The following is a 22,075-nucleotide window of genomic DNA, read 5'->3' on the forward strand; positions in this document are numbered from 1 at the left end:
TTAACTTTTCTCTGTTACGATGTCGCTTTGAAAGAGGAGGAGGAGCCTATTTTCTGGGAATACCTAACCCTCTTTTGCATTTTGATTGGTTAAAACGTTTTACTTTCTTTACTGCTATGGAGTTTTAGTAAAGAGAGATATGCAAAATACTCGCCTCCTGTCATTATTAAAATTAAGATTATAGGTACACTGACGCTAGCATAATCTTCAATTGTTACTTTACATAATAAATCATATAGTAATCCCCTAGATACCAAAAGTGAAAATACTTAACTGATTCGCGTTTTTCTTTCTTCCGAAGCACTTGCAATATCTTGCATGGTACATAGGTTTGGACTTACTTAAAGAAATAACAGTGAAAATGACCTGCTGGAACTTCTAGTTTTAATAAAAATAAAACCATAAATAATTTACTTTTGCCAAACCTGAATTTATCTGGGTGGGCTAAAGAACATTATGTTCACAATTTGTAAGAATGTTCCCACCATATTTTTGTGGAAGTTCCTGTTGAAGGCGAAAAGGTTGCACATTTTGTGTTTTGGCCATACTTAAAACTGATGACGTTCGTTGACTCTGAAGGAAAAAGGGTAGGAACCACAAACTCAAAATCCCAAACATGTGGAACTTGGTATTCAAATGGGCAGATAAATATGATCTGGTCAGTCTATTTGGCCATGTTGTGTTAAAACCACGACTACGTCAAAGTACTCCAATATTTCTGGGTCGTAACCACAAAACGTCCTAAAATAAGGATTCTGAAATGAAATGAAATAGAGGAAAACAAGTATGTGTGCATCCTCTATGCTAAAACAGGACAAATTGGTATTGTTTACTTGGATGAGCCTGATGAGTTTAGCACAGTATGGGCATATGGTGTGTCCAAGTCACTACTTTTTTTTTTTTTTACTTTTGATAGATGATTTTAAATGATCTAATTGAAAACAGAGAGGGGAGTTAATAGAAAACTAACAATGCAGGTGTTCTGTGTCACACGGACTGCACATTTTTCTGCCAGTCTGCTTTACCTTACCCCTAGCGATTTGTGTAGCCTCTTTCCTAGTTTATTATTTTATTTTTATTATTTACATAGTCTCCTCGAACGTAAGTAAAAAAAAAAAAAAAGCAAGCTATTTTCTTCAATTGCACAAAAGGCAAAATTACTCACTTTGAAATTATACTGCTTCCCTTAATCCAGCCCAAATGCACATACTTTCCGAAATAAGATCGGGTGAGGCAAAAAGCACAGATTAGTGGGCTGCCAAATAAAGAACAAACTTTGGATTTTCAGAATCCATGCCTTGCTCTTACAATGTATACAGTTTCACAATTATCCTTCCAGTTAATAGGCGACCACACCAGAAAGGAGTCTGCTTGCAGGAAGATACCTGCTGGGTCTTGTCTGGCAAACTTGGACTAATGAATGAACACACAACACCTCAATCAATCAAGCTGTGTTTGCCTTTGCCCCAGGTCTAGGTGAGGTCTGGAATTAAATGACCATACCTGTCAAGTATGCAGTTCTTATGGCCAAGAAACTGTCTGAGTCTGTGAAAGAATATTGCCTACATACTGCTTGTGTTTACAAATATTTTATGCATGCTTTTGTATATATTATATACGTTTAAAACTCATGTTGCTTCAGAAAATATAGTTTTACTATCCCAAGGAGCTTACAATCAAATAGCCAAAGGAAAGGAACTTAGTTACTATATTCAATTAGATAATGTTTCCCTGTACATTTTTTAATATATTATCTCTGGGTTAGTTACTGTGTATATTATGTAGAGTTACGTGCCTTACATTTCATTTCTGTGCTCACCTGTCAATTGGACCAGTCTGATTGGACTATAATGTAGTTTCCCTTTGTTATTCTTCAAATGAGATGGAACTTGTTTGACTGAGATGCCCCTGAGATATAATTATATCCATAAAAAAAATATTAGGGACAATCTAATAACCAAAACAACTTTAGCTTAATGAAGAGGTTTTGGTGGATAGATCATGCCCCTTAAATCACACTGCTCAGTTCTCTGCTATTTAAAAGTTAAAATGAAACTATAGAGTCATAAATACAAAGTTGTTTTACTGGTACTATAGCTCCCTATAGGGCCCCCTCCTTCGCGCCTTTCCCCCCAGAGTGCAGAATGGGTTTAAACCCCTTTATCACTTACTGGTTACAGGGATGTCCCTCGGCTTTGGTTAAGGCTCTGCCTCTGCTCCTCCTCTGCTGACACCAGCCGGCGGGAGGGACATAACGCGCATGTGCTGCAAGCACCGCACTCGCATTAGGACTTCCCCCATAGAAATGCATTGTACAATGCTTTCCAATGTGGTTTGGCTTCAATGAGCTGAAGTGTACTGGGTGCCTATAGTGTCCCTTTATAGTTTTTATCTCCTGTTGTATTAATTGGTTGCCTGAGCATGCAGTGTCCTTATGTGTGATGAGGGTTCAATGAACAGAGCAGGAAACCGACTGTCATTATGACAGCCACTAAAGGTGCTTCCACAGAAATAGCCAAGTGAAACTTGGGTATACCAATCAAATGGTCTCGTAGAGACCATCTCATTGGCATGTGTATTAACCTCCCTATGGAATAGGATTGGCTGTGATTATCAAGATTGATGGTCTCAGCCAAGGAGATAGGGTGACCATGAAGAGAGCAGCGCAGCACAGAATTAAAAAAAATAAAACACTACCTTTCTAGCCCTTGCTGTGTTCACCTAAATGACGAGTAGGGCACTATAGCATTAGGAATAAACATTTGTATGCCTAACATTATTGTGTTCCTATAATTTCCAAATGAAAGAGAATTAAAGGAACCCTATAGACACCAAGACCATTTCTTCTCAATGAAGTGGTCTGGATGCCATATTGCTCTAGTTTAAAACTTGCTACTGAAAATGTTGTTCTGCAGGAACGGCAGTCTTTACATTGCAGGTTTGAAATGTCTCTAGTGCTTATCACTTGGATATCCATCAGAGATGCTTCCAACTAAATAGCCGTGTAAAACTCAAGCAGAAGGTCTCATGGAGCATTTTGCCATGCATGCGCATTAGCCTTGCAGTGCTTTTCTATGGGGAAGAATTGGATTGGCTGAGATAATTAATCTTGATGATCTCAGTCAATGAGGCAAAGCTTTCCCATGACGACCGGCGGGAAAGGTAAGTGAAATTCACCCTCCAAGCCCCCACACAGAGCGGGGGGGGGGGGGGCACTGGCATACATAGGTTAAAACTATAGCATTAGGAATACATGTTTGTATTCCTAGCTTTAAAGTGTACCTTTGAGCAGTAAGACTTACAGAATTATGATCTATACAATAGAGTTAAAGCTGTTTTGGTGCTTAACATATGCCTATAAGGTGCTTGTTTTTATGAAAAAAACTGTACGACATCCAAAAAAAAACAAACAAACATTTTTATTTGCAGCAATTTACTTGTCTTCTTGTCAAAGGCACAAAAAAGACCTCTTAGTTAATTGACCTCTTAGAAGTTTATTATACATTCTCTGTGGTATGTCATACAGTAAGCTGGGCTGTGCATTGAACTGTGTATTGAGCCTGTGCCTGCTTCTCATTGATCAAAAAAATAAATGGGAATAGCTCACTTTCAGCATTCACTTTCAGCTTCCATTAACCGCTACAAGTACTTTTTATTCATTTTTGAATGAATGAAATAAAAAAAAGCCATAGTACATTATTGAATAAATACAGTGTTATAAGGATCTGGACATGCTACTCTGCCATTAGTCCAGCCAATGTACTGATGATGAATATATGGTATTATGGGATACGGGCAGCTCTATAACCAAAAATCAGTGGGATAATACATATATCAGCAATTTACTGGTCTCTGCACACATCACTGGGGAAGATGAAGATCACAGTTGCAGCAAAAGAGCACAGGTTCAGTCAATGTTTTATCTATCCAGTGCAGTAGAAATGGGGGTAAAGCCACAATGGCTTGCCCCCTTCCTTCTGTTTTCTACCTGAGTTATTTAGTAAAGCATAAATGATGAGATATCTGAAATTCTTTGCCACACAGACAATGAGTGGAGACTGGTCCAAATGAGATGGTTGGACAGCTAGAGATGCTGCTGAGATGCTACGTACCTAGTCACGGAAAGATTTCTGGGTATTTTTGAAAAACACAAAATTTTATGGAGATTGAGCCCTCAATTACTTAATCTGTTCTTACTTGATTTATTTCATCAGCTTACCTCCCAACTTTGGCATCCTGTGAATGGCGAGGCCGGTGTGTAGGGGAAAACTGGGCGAACTAGTGAAGTGATTGAGTCGCTGGTCCCACCTAGGATGGTGGACCACAGCAGAAAGGATTGGCAGGTAAGTCCGAGACTCTGCAGGGAGCACTGTTTCATGGTACTATTGCAGGATCCTAATGACCTGAGTTAAGCGGTGTTCCCCAAATCAAGACAACAAGGAACAAAGGAAAAGGTGGGACAGGACACGGAAATTGGGACTGTACTGTCAAAATTGGTATGGTTAGGAGGCCTGCTTTTGTGTTGGACCATCAGTACCTGGACTTTCGAAAAAGACAGACCTGTCACTGTGTAACAGCAACAAGCTTCAAAGTCATACCTCTTTAAAGTAGCTATTTTTTCCCCAAATACCTGTATCTACAGGTTTGTATCTACAGGTTTGTAAAAATGAAAATGTAAAATGTAAAAATGAAAATGGGCTTAGAGAACTCATAAAAACATAGAATGTGACGGCAGATGAGAGCCATTCGGCCCATCTAGTCTGCCCAATTTTAAAAATACAGTTAGTAGTCTCTTATGTATAGGATAGCCTTATGCCTATCCCGCCCATGCTTAAACTCCTTCACTGTGTTAACCTCTACCACTTCAGCTGGAAGGCTATTCCATGTGTCCACTACCCTCTCTGTAAAGTAATACTTCCTAATATTATTTTAAACCTTTGCCCCTCTAATTTAAGACTATGTCCTCTTGTTGTGGTAGTTTTTCTTCTTTTAAATATAGTCTCCTCCTTTACTGTGTTGATTCCCTTTATGTATTTAAATGTTTCTATAATATCCCCCCCGTCTCGTCTTTCCTCCAAGCTTACTCAATTGATTGCTCCTTGGTCAATAAAGCTTTTGCTCCTTGTGCCATTACCTCGGCTGAAAAGAGACATGTGTCTATCAAGTTCAGCCTTCCTCACATTTGTTTTTTGCTGTTGATCCAAAAGAAGGCAAAAAAACAGTTTGAAGCACTTCCAATTTTACAACAAACTAGGAAAAAAATTCCTTCTTGACCCCAGAATGGCTGTCAGATTTATCCTTGGATCAAGAGGCATTTACCCTACATTGAAAAATGTATTTTTTACCTTACATTGAAAAAATATGTTATGTGCATATCAGACTGGTCCCACCAATAAGAGCATTTCATCAGCAACGTGTTTACTTTAGTAAATTACTTTGTTGTGTGTGTGTGTCTGTTTTTGGGTTACATAATAACCATAACTACGAAAAAACATATAGACTGTATGTATGTCTGTAATATTGTACAAGAAGTTGCTGATTCTTTATAAAATGTATAATATGTATGAGAACTGCAATATCTTTTTTTTTAATGCAGTTCTTGAAGCTGTGCTAAATAGGATTTGATACTGTACTGTTTTTCAACCACACCCTTGCTGTTGACACCTTATCTGTCCAGATATCCTATAATTATATTAGATTTTCACACACCTATATGCATCTATCACATAAACCCTGTCTCCAGTGGACATCTCAGATTAGTTTTTTACAAGCACTATACTTGCATTACTTTTTGAATCATAATAATGTTTTGAAGCAATAGAGGTGGCTTCATAGTCTCCCATTCTCCTTACAGTTAGAGTAGGAAGATACGATTGGTCGTAATCATATCCCATCGTCCTCTGGTGACTGTCTGGGAAATGAAAGGAAACAATATGATTGGCTGAAAATGCATCACATTGCTCCATATGTGCTTACATTGCACACAGATACTAATTAGTTATACATTCTTTATATAAAACCTATATTCTTCAGGTTTTTTTTGTAAGCCTTTGTTAATTATGTTTTTTTTTTATATTATTTTTATTTTAGTATCTCAGAATTTCATTAGGCTAAAAGAGATAAGTATGCATTCCGTGTCAGAACTGTACGAAGTATACAGTTATTTATTTTATAGATATTTATTTTATATATTGAAAGACTAAGTGGGGCGCTCCTCTATGTTTGCACATATTTAAGGATATAGGAGGTGATGTAGGGACTGATTGCATTACATTTGGTAGACTGGAAATGCCTAGAAAATGTAATTGAGCATACATTATTTACTTTAGCTTGGCAGTGGTAAAGCATTTTCAGAGGATAGAGAACTATTAGTGCCAAAGGGCACTGTGTACCTATATAACACCTTTCAAGGTGTAGGAATCCACAGCCCACTAGTTCCACTACATTAATCACTTACCCCTTCACAAGGGGAGAAGAGATTCCAGACATTCTCCTAGTAAATAAAAAGTTCATAAGGATTTATAGGAGAACCGTCCCATCTTAGAACTAAAGAAATAAGGCAGAAGCAAATACAATGTATTTATTTATTTATGTATTTATCAAATATTTTACCAGGAAAGATACATTGAGATTTCTCTCGTTTTCAAGTATGTCCTGGATTGCAGGGCACTTGTTCTATTAGTTCATATATAAACCTGGAAAGCAAATATCAATTGCTCCATAACGACTACAATAGGCTGCAGTTGATATTATTATTATTATTATTTATAAAGCGCCAACAGATTCCATAGCGCTGTACAATGGGTGGACTAACAGATACGTATTTGTAACCAAACAAGTTGGTTGCACAGGAACAGAGGGGTAGAGGGCCCTGCTCAATGAGCTTACATACTAGAGGGAGTGGGGTATAGTGACACAAAAGGTAAGGATAGGGTAGAAAAGTAGGTTGTTAGGATAGTATTCATTGAGGACTTAGTGTTTTGTTCTGATGACAGTTGCAGGAGAGGATATATATAGGATAAATATCTATGCTACAACCGCCAGAAGTTCCGGTGTTAAAATAGAGGCAGAGCTGCAGAGACGCTCGCCAGGGACAGGTAGAGACAGTGTGCACTGCAGGAGGAGAGCTAAACTCCAAGTAAGGGTGAGTCAATTGTATATGTGTGTTTTGTGCATGTGGGTCAGTGTTTGCGGATATGCATGTGTACATCTGTGCATGTGTGTGTATATGTTTGTCATTGTGTATATGTGTATTATTGTATATGTGTATCAGTGTGCATATGTGTGTCAGTGGGTGCATGTGTGTCATTGTGTCTAGGTGTGTCAGTGTGTATATGTGCATCAGTGTTCATTTGTGTGGTGTGTCAGTGTGTGCACATTTGTATAAAGTGCATCTATGTGTGTGTGTCACTGTCTGCTCATTTGTGTCAATATGTGTGTCACTGTGTATTTCTTACAGCGTATTTGTGTGTATATTTGTCTGTGTGCATCTCTGTGTGGCAGTGTATGTGTGTGCTTATCATTGTGTGGCAATGTGCATCTGCAAGTGAATGCATGTGTATATGTTAACATGCACCTGCATGCAAACACCAACATCACACACAACCATGTACTCCTGCATTTAAACACTGACATAACACACAAATGCACCACTGCATTCAAACACTGACACTACACACAAATGCACTACTGCTTTCATATACTGACATTATATATAGAATATACTCAGATATTAGTAAATAACACAAGCACTGAACCAACATACAACAACATTATATGTTAAGGTGTTTTATTATGAGAGGATATAGATGAGCTAAAAAGGCTTTAATGGCATATCTTTTTTCAAAGGTTTTCCCGTCTACTCAAATATTTAAAAAATTCGAAGAACAGTATTAAACTGTACACAATAGCAGACCCAAACAATTATCTTTACTGGATTAGACAACTCAATAAAACTAAACACTAAAATTAGGCCTGAAATAGACAGGGTTTTTTTTTTTCTACTTTGGTCTAAACATTGCCAGCCATTTCTTGGCTTACTGCAACTCACTGTTTAGTTAATACACCCCTGCAGTTAGTTTTCCCTGAATTCAATCCAATACTGAATCCAATACTTTTAACTAACACACTTGAAAGGGTTAAGTTATTTCCAACAACATTTGTAAAAAATTAAATGCAGGCCTTGCAAATTACGCTCTGTAACTGAATTGATACTAACATTACATAATGATCGCTGGGTATGCAACTAGCATTTTACTAATCTGAAAAAATGAAAAATTCCTCTCTCGAAACTAGTGGGAAAAAAATACTGTTCTTTGTTGCAAATTAGAATTCAGCCGTTTCTTTCTTGGATGGTCATTTAAAGTCAGAGAATGCTTTAAAAAAAAAAAAAGCCACAAAACTAATGAGAACCAGGCCGCGAAAATAAAGTTTAGACCAGGAATTCGTAGGCACAAGCTTCCAGCATGGTTCGGCTGTGTGAGGTCTGGCTGAGTCACGAACTGCCATAGATAGCACTAGAGGAAAAAAAGACAGCAGACCTCCGGACTGGGGTACTTGGCATACATCGGTTGAGTCCAGACTCCAGTACTTTCCTGAGATAATCAGCCAGTAAAACCATTCTAAAACAAACAAGACTAGGTTCAAACAAGCTTTTCGGCACACTAACTCTTTCTATATTTCAAAGCCAGCGTCTCATTTCAAGAAATCCTGCACAACTATTATTATCTATTTTTTTTTTTTTTTTTGCTTTTTCATGCATTTAAAGGGTTACATTTCTTGGACTGTTTATGCAATGTATTGAAACTTGGAGAATGCACACATTTATGTATATGTACCTCAATATCTATCAACACGTTTTTATTAGAGAATAAAATTGGCACAGGTATTATGTGTTTTAATATCTGGAACAGATATTTGTATTCTTGAATGATCTTTCATTTACCTTTTCTTATCTTTAGAACACCTCGTAATAAAACTTGGAAAAAAAAATCTGTGTCAAAAAGGGAATTTGAATTGGATTTATTTATATAACAAGCATGGAAGTGATGAATTTTATCGTATATGTTACAGATTGGAAAAACAACGACTACCATTCTTGGTTCTCTTATTAAGACAGACTACAAGCTAAAATAAATTATTTTTTCAAGTGATATTTGTTGTTTTTGGCAGAGGTAAAGCACTATTGTGATTGCTCCTTTACAGATTCTATATCACCCGAAGATGCCCATGTATTCATTTTGATGTTGCGATACAAAGCAATAGCTGTGATGTAATGATTCTGTTTTATTTATTGACACAAAATACTTTGCAAATGTTTATATCATCTAAGAAGGTTACAGAAGTGATTGAGTCTGGAGATCAAAGGGCTGTAAATTGTAGACCCCTGCTACCACCTATAGAGCTGTTGATTATGTGGCTGTAGCTAAATATCTATGCCCTTGTGGCACAGATGCTTCTGTCCAGGTGCCATCCTGCATGCCGTGAGTCAATCTTGAGTGTGAGAGAAGAAAGGGTGGAGAAGTAATTTGCATCAGTCAAGTCACAAATCTGCTTATTGAAACAATATGTTATAAGGAGATATTAAGTAAGGACAATTGAGAAGGGTTCTCAAACCCATATGTGCATGAAAGGCAGGTAGGGGGTATTCTCAAGCGATAGGGAATTTCACAAGCAGGAGGAGGTTATATCATGAATGATGTAAAGGAGTATACCCCCTGCCAGTGGCAATGCTAACAGCTACATCCCCGGAACATATGGTGTGGAGGTGCTGACCTTCTATTTCTCCAGCCATATGTTGTTGAGGTGGTGATATGTTAATCCCGACCCTGCAAACAAATGTTGTGGAGCTCGCCTTGGTTGGTAAAGGTTCCTGGGATCCCCTGATATTTATCACATGTGGTTGGTGTTAAGAGGATCAACCTGAGGTTGACATTTTTAGTTTTTTTGTTTGGTTTTTACAGTCTCTCAAAGGCAGCACATTGCTGCGAAAAGGTCTCCAAAAAGACTTTGACATCAGGAGCATTCGATTTGAAATAGCAGACTTGAATGACTCAGCTGGCTTTTCAAAAAATACCCATATATAATGTGAAACTCACCAACTAAGGTGTCAACAGGTAGTAGTGGAGCTTGGAGTGTGAAGAACCCAATATGCAAAAATGACATCAATAGTGAGGAACAGGTAGGGAGAATCCAAAAGACATAGTCAGGGAAAAGTTTAGGTCAGTCTGGGCAGAGTAAACAGGCAAGACATCAAATACCAGGGAGTTAAAAGGTACAATTGAGGTAGAGTACTGTAGGCACGCAACTGAGCACTGAGCTGAGCTGCAGAGAGTATTAAATGGTGAGGGGGGAGGAACCGACGCCCATTATTAGCGTGACTTCCTTGAGCTACTCTGCTCTTTTCCCCATTAGATGTGACATGTGTGGTGAACCCACTACCTAAGGAGTCCAGGGACTCACCCCTTTGCCAGTGAACAAGGCCTGAAACCCGAAACCCGAAACATTAGGCACAAATTGCACCACCGAAACCACCAGGAAGGCAAAGAGGCCGAAGAGGCCATCCATGTGCTACTCCCACTGCTTTAGCATGTGCCTTACATACAGTATCTCACAAAAGTTAGTACACCCCTCACAATGTTCACAAAAATTTTCACAAAAATAATTTTATTCAGATCCTCAGAGAGTTTTTTGCCATGAGGTGCGATGTTGAACTTCCAGTGACCAGGATGAGAGAGTGTGAGACAGATAACACCAAATTTAGCACACCTGCTCCCCATTCACACCTGAGACCTTGTAAGACTAATGAGTCACATGACACCGGGGAGGGAAAATGTCTAATTGGGTCGAATTTGGACATTTCAACTTTTGGGATGTACTCAGTTTTGTTGCCATTGGTTTAGACATTAATGGCTGTGCGTTCAGTTATTTTGAGGGGACAGCATATTCACATTGTTATACAGGCTGTACACTTACTACTTTACATTGTAGCAGAGTGTAGTTTCTTCAGTGTTGTCACATGAAAATATATATTAAAATATTTACAAAAATGTGAGGGGTGTTCTCACTTTTGTGAGATACTGTACATTTATTTTAGTAAAATGCCCGCTGTAGTGGTAATGGTGTCAGTAGTGCCCTGACTTTCCTGTCTTCAAACTGGCACCCATCACATCCTCTCAGTGCAGGACCCACTCTTTGGCTGAGGGCCTCAGACTAAACACTTTCAGCCAACATGTGCGGCCCTGCACAGCTGGGCGTAGCTCACTGGCTGGAGGTTCAATCAATGGAGGAGATGGCAGCAGATGTGATGAGACCCAGGTAAGCAGTTCTGAAATGGTTTGACAAATTAAATGTCAGGTCACTTGGGAATGTTCATCAGTGTGTATCATCAGATGTATTACTTACTATTTATTTCTCCCATATAAGGTTTTAGCATTAGGCTACAACTCTAATTCCTGTAGACTTCCCTACAAAATGAAAATATAGTAATTTCTAGGCATATATTGTAAGTTTCAATCTATTCTGGAAAATAAATCGCAAATGCTGCACAGATACTTTAAAAAAAAAAAAATTCTGTTGGTGCATGCTTGCATAAATTATAGGAAATGAAAGCTTTTGGAACTAAAATTAAACATTTCCAGTAGGCACTCAATAGAAAGTCAAACTCATTTATAAATAAATTAAGGCGAGCAAGTGAAATTAAGTTTATTGAAGGAGGTTCAAACAGTTCTGGTACTGCCTTTTATTGCAGCAAAATCTTTTTAATGGTAATAGAGAGGCAGGGAATTTCACCAGATAACTAAACACACTGATCTCCAATCCCTTGGGCCATGCTGTCTCTGGAAGGGCTGCAAGTATGGCTTCTATCCAAAACTGCACCCTGCCAAAAAAACGCTTAGCAAGTTAGCAGCCAACAGAAATGTAAGGGGTCTGCTCCGCATGTGGGAACGACATAAAAAGAAGTGGCTTTTCAGCTTAATCCGACAAACGTCAGCATATGACACCAATATTAAAATGAAATAGATGTAATTTTCAATCACATTTTGAGTTCCCTGGGATTTGTGCCTGCAAAATAAAAGGAGCTAGGAATCTATTTAAGGTTCTGCTGTTGGTATAAAAAAAAAAAAGAAAGAAAACCCCAGGAATGACACTTCAAAGCAGCCTACAGCAAAAAGATACAAATGAAATTTTCCTATTACTAACTATACACAATGTTGTTGATTTCTTGCACATATTTTAACTGTAGTGGCGTCGAAAGCGCCTAGTGCATAGTACAGTAAACATTCATGGTTGATACTTTTTGGCGATGCTCGTACAAGATTGCAAAGCATCAATGCTCGCTCCTCTCAATCTATCAATATCTCTTTCTTTTTTTTTTATTTTCTTGTTGTGACTTACGCACCTATATGACTTAAATTTACCCTACTCCGTATACACTCAAATATTTTATTTTCAACAAAACATTGTCGTCCTGGATTACTCTGTCCAAACAAAGGATTCTAAGTGTCTGAACGGATTTGATTTGAAAAAAAAAAAAAAAAGAGACGTCTTTGTTATACAAACTTGTTAAATGAATCCGTTCAAGAAAAAAATCCTGGAGGCTTCCTAAGGTACAGATATATTGTATACTATTGCCTTGTTATGCAAGTTCGGGGAAACATGATATCATTTCTATACATTGCTGAAGGCACTTTCTGTGCATGAGATCTTCTATAGGAATATAGACCTCTGGCCAAATGATATGATATGTTCAGTAAACAGAAGTAAAGGCAAGTTGAAAAAAGTGATATTGCAGACAGTTTGCAATATCTTATAAACTTTAATAAGTCCAAAAGGTAACAAGTGATGCAGTGAGTTAAACTGCAAGTTAAGGTAACTTGTAATTTAATAAACTTTGAGATTTGTTAGGTCCGATTTAGGGCCAATTGGGTGATTGTCTGAATTACCAATTTCTCAACCTTCATTTAGATGATTGATGGCAATGGTCCAACCAGATAACTGTGAGATGTGACCAACAGAGAAGAAAAAAAGAGAAGCAGTAAAAAACTATATTTATATATTTAATAAACATATATAACTATATAAACATATATTTTTACTGCTTCTCTTGATTTTCTTGTTATGAGTTACTTTTTGATTGGCCCATTTTTGCACCCCTTTTAGTTTGTTTGGTTCATTTTCCCAAATATATTTGGTGGACAAAATTCTGTCTCTCCAAAAGATTTTTTATTCATGGATGAAGTGGTTTGATTAAAACATTTTATTTTCTCTACAATTTAACTCAAAAGAAAAAGAATCCTATTTTCTATTTCACCACTTTCTTGTGGAAACATCAGGCCAGGGTGTGAAATGCGTTCAATTTTCTTTTCTTATATAGCTACCTCATTTTAAATACGACATACATATAACAATAATACTGATATTGGTCTGTGATATATATTTTTATTTAAACTTTTTTAATTTTGTTATTTCTTATCCCAAATCTTCCAGCCAGAGGGAGCTGCAACATATTGGAAACATTTCTAAAAGCTGCCTTCTTTGGTTTTAGTAGTGCATAGGGTAGTAGTAGTAATTGATGAATTTCTGTAGATGACTAATATTTATCTACTCCATTTTAGATATAAATGAGTGCTAGACTTGTCTGTGCCTTCATATTTCTGTAGACTTAGCCTAAAATACTTTTTGTTATTAAGATATATTGTTTTTATTATTATAATTTTACCCAATTGTTCGTACTTATTTATTGACCTCAGGCTGAGTTGACCCTGCCAGGATTTGAATCTGTGACCTTGTCACGTATTCATCCACTTATAAAAATATGGTTAATGGCATTTACTGTCCACACAGGAAAAGTTGTGCCGAGCAGCAACCAAATCCACAGAAGGGTTAATGCTGAGCAGCAACTATGCAAATAGGAACCTGGTAACTGCCTTTGGGGTCAAAGGCCGGTTACAGCCTATCAGATCTAGAGGAGGGGTATTTAGGCCCAGTTCTCATCCTGCTCAGTGCCCTGTCGTGGTTTCCCTTGTGGTTGTCTGAGAGCGCGTTATTGATTTTGGTTCTTCTGGTTATTTGACTTTGGCATTGTTTTTGACTTCCCTGTTTTCTGGCATCCCTGACTCATGGCTTTTCCTTATCGTTGTGTCTCTTTCTGTATCCCTTGACCTCGTCTATTCCTGTCTATTCTTTGGTACGTTAGTCTGGCCATTCTAAGGTCCGGTATACGTTACCTATCAGTCCTCTGTGTTACACAATTCTACGTGCTGGATACATTCAGTAATCCTGACAGACCTGCAATTTTGAACAGGCTCTGTAGTGAGGGAATTTACCAGCTGAGCTATATTAGTCTATATTCGATTAACTTTTTATATAAGCTTTTTCAAGTCATTCATTACTCTGCTAATTGCTCTTTGGTTATCTATTTATGGGACATATATCAATAATTGATTTATTGGTCAGTGTTAGATATTACACTAAACAGAGATGTCCTTTGTCTCCATAACTCTTGCTTGTTATAATGAACTGAAGAATCATGAATGTTAATTAATCTCGAATGCAAATACACATTGAGTTTAGCTTAACCACAAATACATTGCAATTAAACATTTGCCTTTTCAAACTTCAAGCATTATTTTAAATGACAGACACAATCTTCAGGCCCAAAAACATTTTCTTCGAAATGCTACCATTGTAACTTTCATAAAATGTAGTATTAGTAGAGATAATATGTTATTTAAAGGGACACTCCAGACCTTGAAAGCACCCTAGGTTGCTGAAAAGCTTCATGTTGAAAGAGTGTGTCCTATTATTTTCATTTTCCAAAAAGTGCAAATTTACGCTTTTAGTTATTAACCTGGTTATACCCCCTGGCTTTCAAGCAGATAACCTGTCCTGTTACTTCCTGGTTTTGGTACATCAGTGGAGCTAAACTGAAGAAGTAGCAATTGTCCAGAGCACCTGCCTTGGAAAGACTTCTCATATAGCTGCATTGGGAAGTCTGTGATTGGACAGCCACAAAAACTCTGCGCGGTGTTAGAAGTGGAAGGTTTACAAAGGCAGCAAACAAGAGATCTGTAGGTTTGGCAAGCAGTTTTTAGATATAACCCCAATGAAAACATGCACAATGAAATGCATGCAAGTCTTTATTTGGGGTATATCTACTAAACATTGGTATTTATTTGTTATGTATTTGGGCAGTGGAGAAGACTTTAACTTTAATAGAACACTCCAAACCCCATAACCACTACAACTCACTGTAGTGGTTATGGTGCCAGGAGTGCCGTGACATCCTCCCAGTATAAGTAACCAAACCATTTAAAGGAACACTCCACAGTCCACATACATAAAGTATTTCAGCTTGCTTTAGCTCTTGATTCTCTCACAGTTATGACAGCATATAAAAGATTTCAATAGAAATCAACACTTTTGTAATTGGTGGCAGAAGCACCTCCCTGGTTGTAAATCAGAAAGCCAGGGAGCTTTTCTTTCACTTCAGTTAGTTTTTAGGATCTTCTATTTAAAGTACAATTGGATGACTCGTACACAAGAACAATGAACAATGACAGACACAGACATTTCTTCTCCAATATAAAAGCCTGTAACGCAGTAAGTTTTTAAATCATACATTGAGTTACTCTGCCTCAGTCTATCAGGAATCCAATAGCTGAGCCACCACGGATGATTGTCAACACATGAAACAGCTACAGACACAGGGGGTTACTTATAAAGAGTAATTATGTTGCAGAGTTTCAAAATGGAGTAGGCTGTGAAAACACTCCATTGGTTTCCATAACAACAGCTCCACTTATAAACTCTTCCCTGCTTCCATGTTAAATTTGTGCAAAAATGTGTTTTTCATGTCCGATGCACTGGCCACAGAAGTAGTCAGTTTCTTACCCTTGCAGGCAGCTGCAAGTCAGGCAGCAGACTTTTTAGTTTTTCAGGCAAACCAAAGTGTCAAGACATTTTGGGTATATACCACTGTGAATGGAGTGAAGTTAGAGCGGAATAACAAAACTATAGGATCTGTTTGTCAACTGCCAAATTTGCTTTGGCAAACTGGGTCCCTTTCATCTGGATCAAGACTCTTTCACTAGGCTGAAAAAGTTGCTCTGAAGTGCACTTCATTCTTCCAAACTGAAACCGCCGTGAGCCAAATAGGTCCTTGCTATTTTCAAACAAATCCTGCTACATCATTGCTAGATCACTGCTCTATTTGAAGTGTCTGGTCTGGTTGATCCTTGGTTTAGTTCTTTATTATTTATTTATTTATATATTTGATTTGGTAGCTCTCCCCTAACCATCAATAATCTCTCTCTTTTTTTTTTGGCACCACAGGCGGAATTCTGAATCACAAATCAAACAAAACTGTTTGTCCATTGTGTGTCTTGTTTGTTTTGTGATACTTTCATATGGCGCTTCAGACGACTGCCTGATCAGCCAAAATTCGGACAAATTTAAATTGCTTTGAAATTGAATGCACGAGACTAGTAAACTGAAACCCAAATGGCAAAATGAAGGCAAAAATAGTCAAGCCAAGACCATAGATGAGTTGTATATTTGTTTCCCAGTCAACTATTTTTGCCTAAATGTTATTATTCAAATTTCAGTTCTCTCCTTTTTGGACTTTAGTGAATTTGTCCCGAATTCAAAACAAATGCAAAATGAGTTTCAAATTTTAGGCCAAAAAAGAGGACTTGGGGGAAAAAAAAAATCTAAGCTATGTTTTAAGTTTAGCTATTTTGGACAAAATATGAAATTCACTTTGAATAAATGACAAATTAACACTTTACTGAATAACACTTTTAAATTCTTTGAATTCGTTTGGAGAAACACAGGACTTTGCTTGCTTTAATATAGTGGTTATAAACAATTTCATTTCTCTATACAAGTACCATATAGCTGGAGTTAATACCTTTTAGGATAAAACTGAGATAAGCCTGACTTTGTGACTCTCAGGAATGAGTTAATGGTGTAAAACATTTTTCAGTAGAAACATTCACCACACAGGAAACATAACCAACATCTAATACTAACCTGAGGTTTAAATGTTCCTAGAAATCTGGATTGGATCCAAGAAGTGTCTGTTAACCGCTGCCAATTCGGATTAAAACCAGAGCCTTTTGGATCATCGAACATTCTTAGTCTTTACGAATGTTTAATGAGTGCTCTGGTCTTTAATTTCCAAAATCCCATTGCATTTTACCAATATTTTCTAGATAATTTAGTGACGTACCATCCCAAATACAGTATCTTGTGGTCCTTTTAATGTTTATACTCACATAAGGGTTGAGCCTTCAACTTGTGAAGCTCTCACTCCCAGGTTTGTGGGGTCCGTATATGGGTTGGGGCCTTACAAAAATATGCATTGTTCTTATTCAACCCACAGACCTCCACTTAGAAACCGGCAGACCTCATATAGGTAAATGGGAGTGAAATTCAATATTTTGCAATAAGCAGGGTTAAGCCACAATATAATATTCTTTCTTCTTCTTCTTTTTTTTTTATTAATAGCCTCTAGTGCCTTTTGTCTCCAAGTACTGCTTAGTAAAATGCTCCTGTCGTACGGTGAACCAAATCCTATATTAATCCGTAAAATATAAGTGTAATACATAGCTGACTGATTTACAATGCATTGTCAGGTATATCGGTGCTGATGGTAATTTTTACCATTACTTAATTATGTGATGTGCTTCAAGGCCCATTAGCAACGTGGGACAATGGATTTTATATGCGCGATCTACGCGGTAGTAAATGGAATTATTTTACTAGGGTAAATCTTAGCATAGGATAAATGCATGTTTCCATTAAACTTGATGAAAGTAGGATTGATGAGTTAAAGTATTAGTTGTTGAAATACAGAACAAGAACAGTCAATTCCTTTCTTTCGATAATTGAAATCATTTCAATTCATTTCCTCCTTAGCTGAGTAGGAACGTGTTTTCAATAGTCAAGAAATCTTAGGGGATTCCGTCAAAGGCGTTCTGATCATAATAGCACAAGCTAATGGACAGCAAAGTAGCTATTTCACTCTACAAAGGCATTTCTTTATTTTTTCAGAATAAAGGAAAGAAAAGGAAAAAAAAAAAGGTAATCTTTATTTCAATCATAAAGTGGGTTTTTCAGTTCTCTTGTTTTCTAGCTACTGAAAATAATAACACAAACAGTAGTTTGGACTTCAGCGTTGATCTCCTAATTTGAGAAAGTCCAGGACAAAGTTAAACTGGTAAACATCTTGTCAGTGTCTTGGCAACAGACAGTAGAAATGATTGTTGGGAGGAACAGACCAGACAGCCTTGTTTTCTCGTGATTACCACTTAGAACTCCGGTAAGAACACTGTAGCTCCTGCCTAAGGCTGATTGTGTCCCTAGCTATGTGTTTCTAAGGGTGCCCACACAACTTGGGCTTAAAGCCATTTCATTTCACATTATCTTTTCCTTCCGTAAATATTCTTTTAACTATTAAACTTGCCATAACATAACCCTGTCATCCTAAATTTTCTTTACGCTACAGTCTTGCGATTTAAATGGTAACTATACCTCATGTCGATAAATTTGAAAAACTTTTTTTTCTTTTTTTCCTTGAATAATTTTTTATTTTATTTTTTAATTAAAATTGAATAAACTAAAAACTGAGATGATCTCTGTGTACACAGTGGTCATATTATATCAGCAGTCACTGCACTCCCAATCATTTTGCTTTTAGCAGTTTCTCTCTGGGAGAAGATTAACTCAGAAAAACTAGTTTGAAAGGAGATTAACCCCTAGCAACGTGTATACACGGGTTAACTTTCATTTTGCATTTAAAACAATACCAAATAAATGCTAACCTCTAAAGTCAGAATTTAGCCTCTAAAACCCAAATTTAGCCTCTCAAGCCACTTTTGCTCTAATTATGAAATTTGATCCACAAAAAAAACAGGGCTCAATTTATCCCACTAATTCTCTTCAGATTGACTCAAGATAGTAGCTCACCTTCTTACTCCCAAACTCCACAGCAATCTTGTAGGTCAAATAATATGTCTGCTTGTAAGTGAATGGGGGAGCTCTCTGCATACCATAGAGATCTGTTGCTATCTACATTAACAACCTGAAGAGGCCTGAATTGGGCAAATATGTGATGTAATAATACGTTACTTAGAATATGGCAACCTTTGATATCTAAGGGGCAGTGGCAGGAATGGTAGTCCCCTTTAGACACATTGAGTAATATATACTTGATTAGTGGGGCTATTCACAAATATTTACCATGAGGCAGGTGGGGGCATATCTCTTAAATATTTAAAACGAGCAACTGGGCAGCCATCTGATATTTTATTTTTTCAATGAGTTGCATCGCCCGATTATGGATTTTTATTGGACCCCTTTTGGGCTTGAAGATAAGAAGATTTAGAAGAAATAATATTTCATAATCATATATTTTAAATTTATAACAGGTATTAGTTTTAATGCCCCCCCTGACTATTATTAGGGTGTTGGGGTGGAGAGATAGGTAAGGATAATTTATTTTGAGGGGAGGTTGACAGGGGATTAGGAAACCGTAACAATCTTAGGGTAGCAAGCGTGGACTATGTCACTAATTGTGGGGGTTGACAATGGAATGTCCACCCACACATGAATAATTACTTAAAGCCCCCACCTGCCACCCATGGGTGGATACTTGGAGGACTGACATTAGGTCCACACCCTATATTATTATTAGAGTCTCTCCATGCCACTTATGGGTGGGCGCTGGGTCGTGGTCCTTAGGCATCCCATTCTTTCATTATTGAGAGCATCCACCCAACATCAATGTGTGGCTGGAGTTGAGGACATTTGGTCCCATATTCTTTAGTTGTGAGTCTCCACTCACCGCTAATGTGTGGGGTTCGGGGACAACAGATCTCCTCTCCATTATATTGTAATAACCTCTGCCTGCCACCCATGGCTGGGGCTGAGGGGGATACTATGCTGCTCCTGGTATAAATTTAGTAGCCCCACCCTTTGAGCATGTTTGGGGGCAGTGATAGCTTTGAGGATGACACCCCCATTTTCTTTAATAAAATAGCCTCCTTATGCTGGCCACAGATAGCTGCCTAAGTCACTAGTGTCAAACATTTAGTTAATATGTCCCGTGTTTTTGTATTTATTTATTTATAAAAAAATGTTAACATGGCGGCCAGCTAGCAAATTCTGACCAGCCACCACATAATTAACTCTTGCTCTGCCGAGAGATTTTAACTATTTGTCGCTGGCTGCTAGACAGCCCTCAAGGTCCTGTTAAATAAATGCAGTGCACAATTAAATGATACAGAGACTGCAGCATCTCTGACTTACTAATATTGAGAAACAGATAAAAAAAAAAAAAAAAATACAGAGTCCGGTGGTAATTAAAGAAATTCTGTGCTCTATTCATGTGATCCTATTTCAATAACCACTTAGGAGAGGTCTACAGTCAACAAAGGACAACAAAAAAACTCAGAGTGAAAGACTTTAAAGAACTTTGAAAATAATGCTCTATTATCTATTTAAATCTCTTTTATGTCCCCACAGCTGCTAGGCTGAATGTAATGGTCACTGTGAGTCCTTTATATATCTCCTGTACAGGCTGTCTGCTCTGGGCACCATAACAGAACTTGTGTCAAGAGGACGGGAGGGATGTTTTTACATTTGGTGGGAAGTCACACCTCTTAAACACAACATAAACCTTGTGGGAAGGTACACGTTTTAACTGTGTATACTCTCTCTATAGTGAACATTTGGAGCAGAATATTATGGAAAATTATGACTTTAAATCTTTCTCAGTATAATAATCTGGAAACGTTTCAAAATGTATCCAGAAAAAAGAATTAAAACAGATAATTTTTTTTCATCACGAATGGTTTGTGTGTGATATTTTGCCCACAAGTCTGAAGGTAAGCCTTTCATTCCCAGATAATGTGAATGGCAAAGTCCATGTCAAGTACCTAATAGCATTTGATCTATACATCTTGTTAGTCTCAACAAATGTATAGATCAAATGTAATACACTGCTTGTGACACATTTCAATTTTAACTCCATATAAGAGCACTAGTTAAAAAAATGTAATTAAAAACAAATAATAATAATAATAATAATATATATATATGCTCAAAAAAATAAAGAAAACACAAAAATAACACATCCTAGATCTGAATGAATTATATATTCTTCTGACATACTTTGTTCTTTACATAGTTGAATGTGCTGACAACAAAATCACACAAAAATAAAAAAATGGAAGGTCTGGAGGTCTGGATTAATAGTCACACTCAAAATTAAAGTGGAAAAACACACTACAGGCTGATCCAACTTTGATGTAATGTCCTTAAAACAAGTCAAAATGAGGCTCAGTAGTGTGTGTGTCCTCCACGTGTCTGTATGACCTCCCTACAACGCCTGTGCATGCTCCTGATGAGGTAGCGGATGGTCTCCTGAGGGATCTCCTCCCAGACCTGGACTAAAGCATCTGCCAACTCCTGGAGCGGAGTGGATGGAGCGAGATATGATGTCCCAGATGTGCTCAATTGGATTCAGGTCTGGGGAACGGGCGGGCCAGTCCATAGCATCAATGCCTTCGTCTTGCAGGAACTGCTGACACACTCCAGCCACATGAGGTCTAGCATTGTCTTGCATTAGGAGGAACCCAGGGCCAACCGCACCAGTGTATGGTCTCACAAGGGGTCTGAGCAGGGCCGGTGCAAGGATTCTTTCCGCCCTAGGCAAGAATACATTTTGATGCCCCCTTATGAATGCAACTACATTCCCTCAGAGGTTTATTCACTAAACTCTGAATTACACTAAAGAGACATTTAGGGAAAGAGGCGCACTGAGTAGATATTAAAGGGAAACTATAGTGCCAGGAAAACAAACTTGTTATCCTGGCACTATAGCTTCCCCCTCCGTCAAGTTCATCCCCCCTCGTGGTGCAGCAGGGGTTAAAACACCGTCTGTCACTTACCTGGGTCCAAGTGTGCTGGCTTGGGTCCGCCTTCGCTTCTCAATGGCCGCGCTCGCAGTGGCATTTCCGTGACTGGTCATCTCCGTGCATAGCCCCTAGAGGAGTTAACCCTGAACGGT

This window comes from Pelobates fuscus, chromosome 13, assembly GCF_036172605.1.
Source record: "Pelobates fuscus isolate aPelFus1 chromosome 13, aPelFus1.pri, whole genome shotgun sequence".
Lineage (NCBI taxonomy): Eukaryota > Metazoa > Chordata > Amphibia > Anura > Pelobatidae > Pelobates > Pelobates fuscus.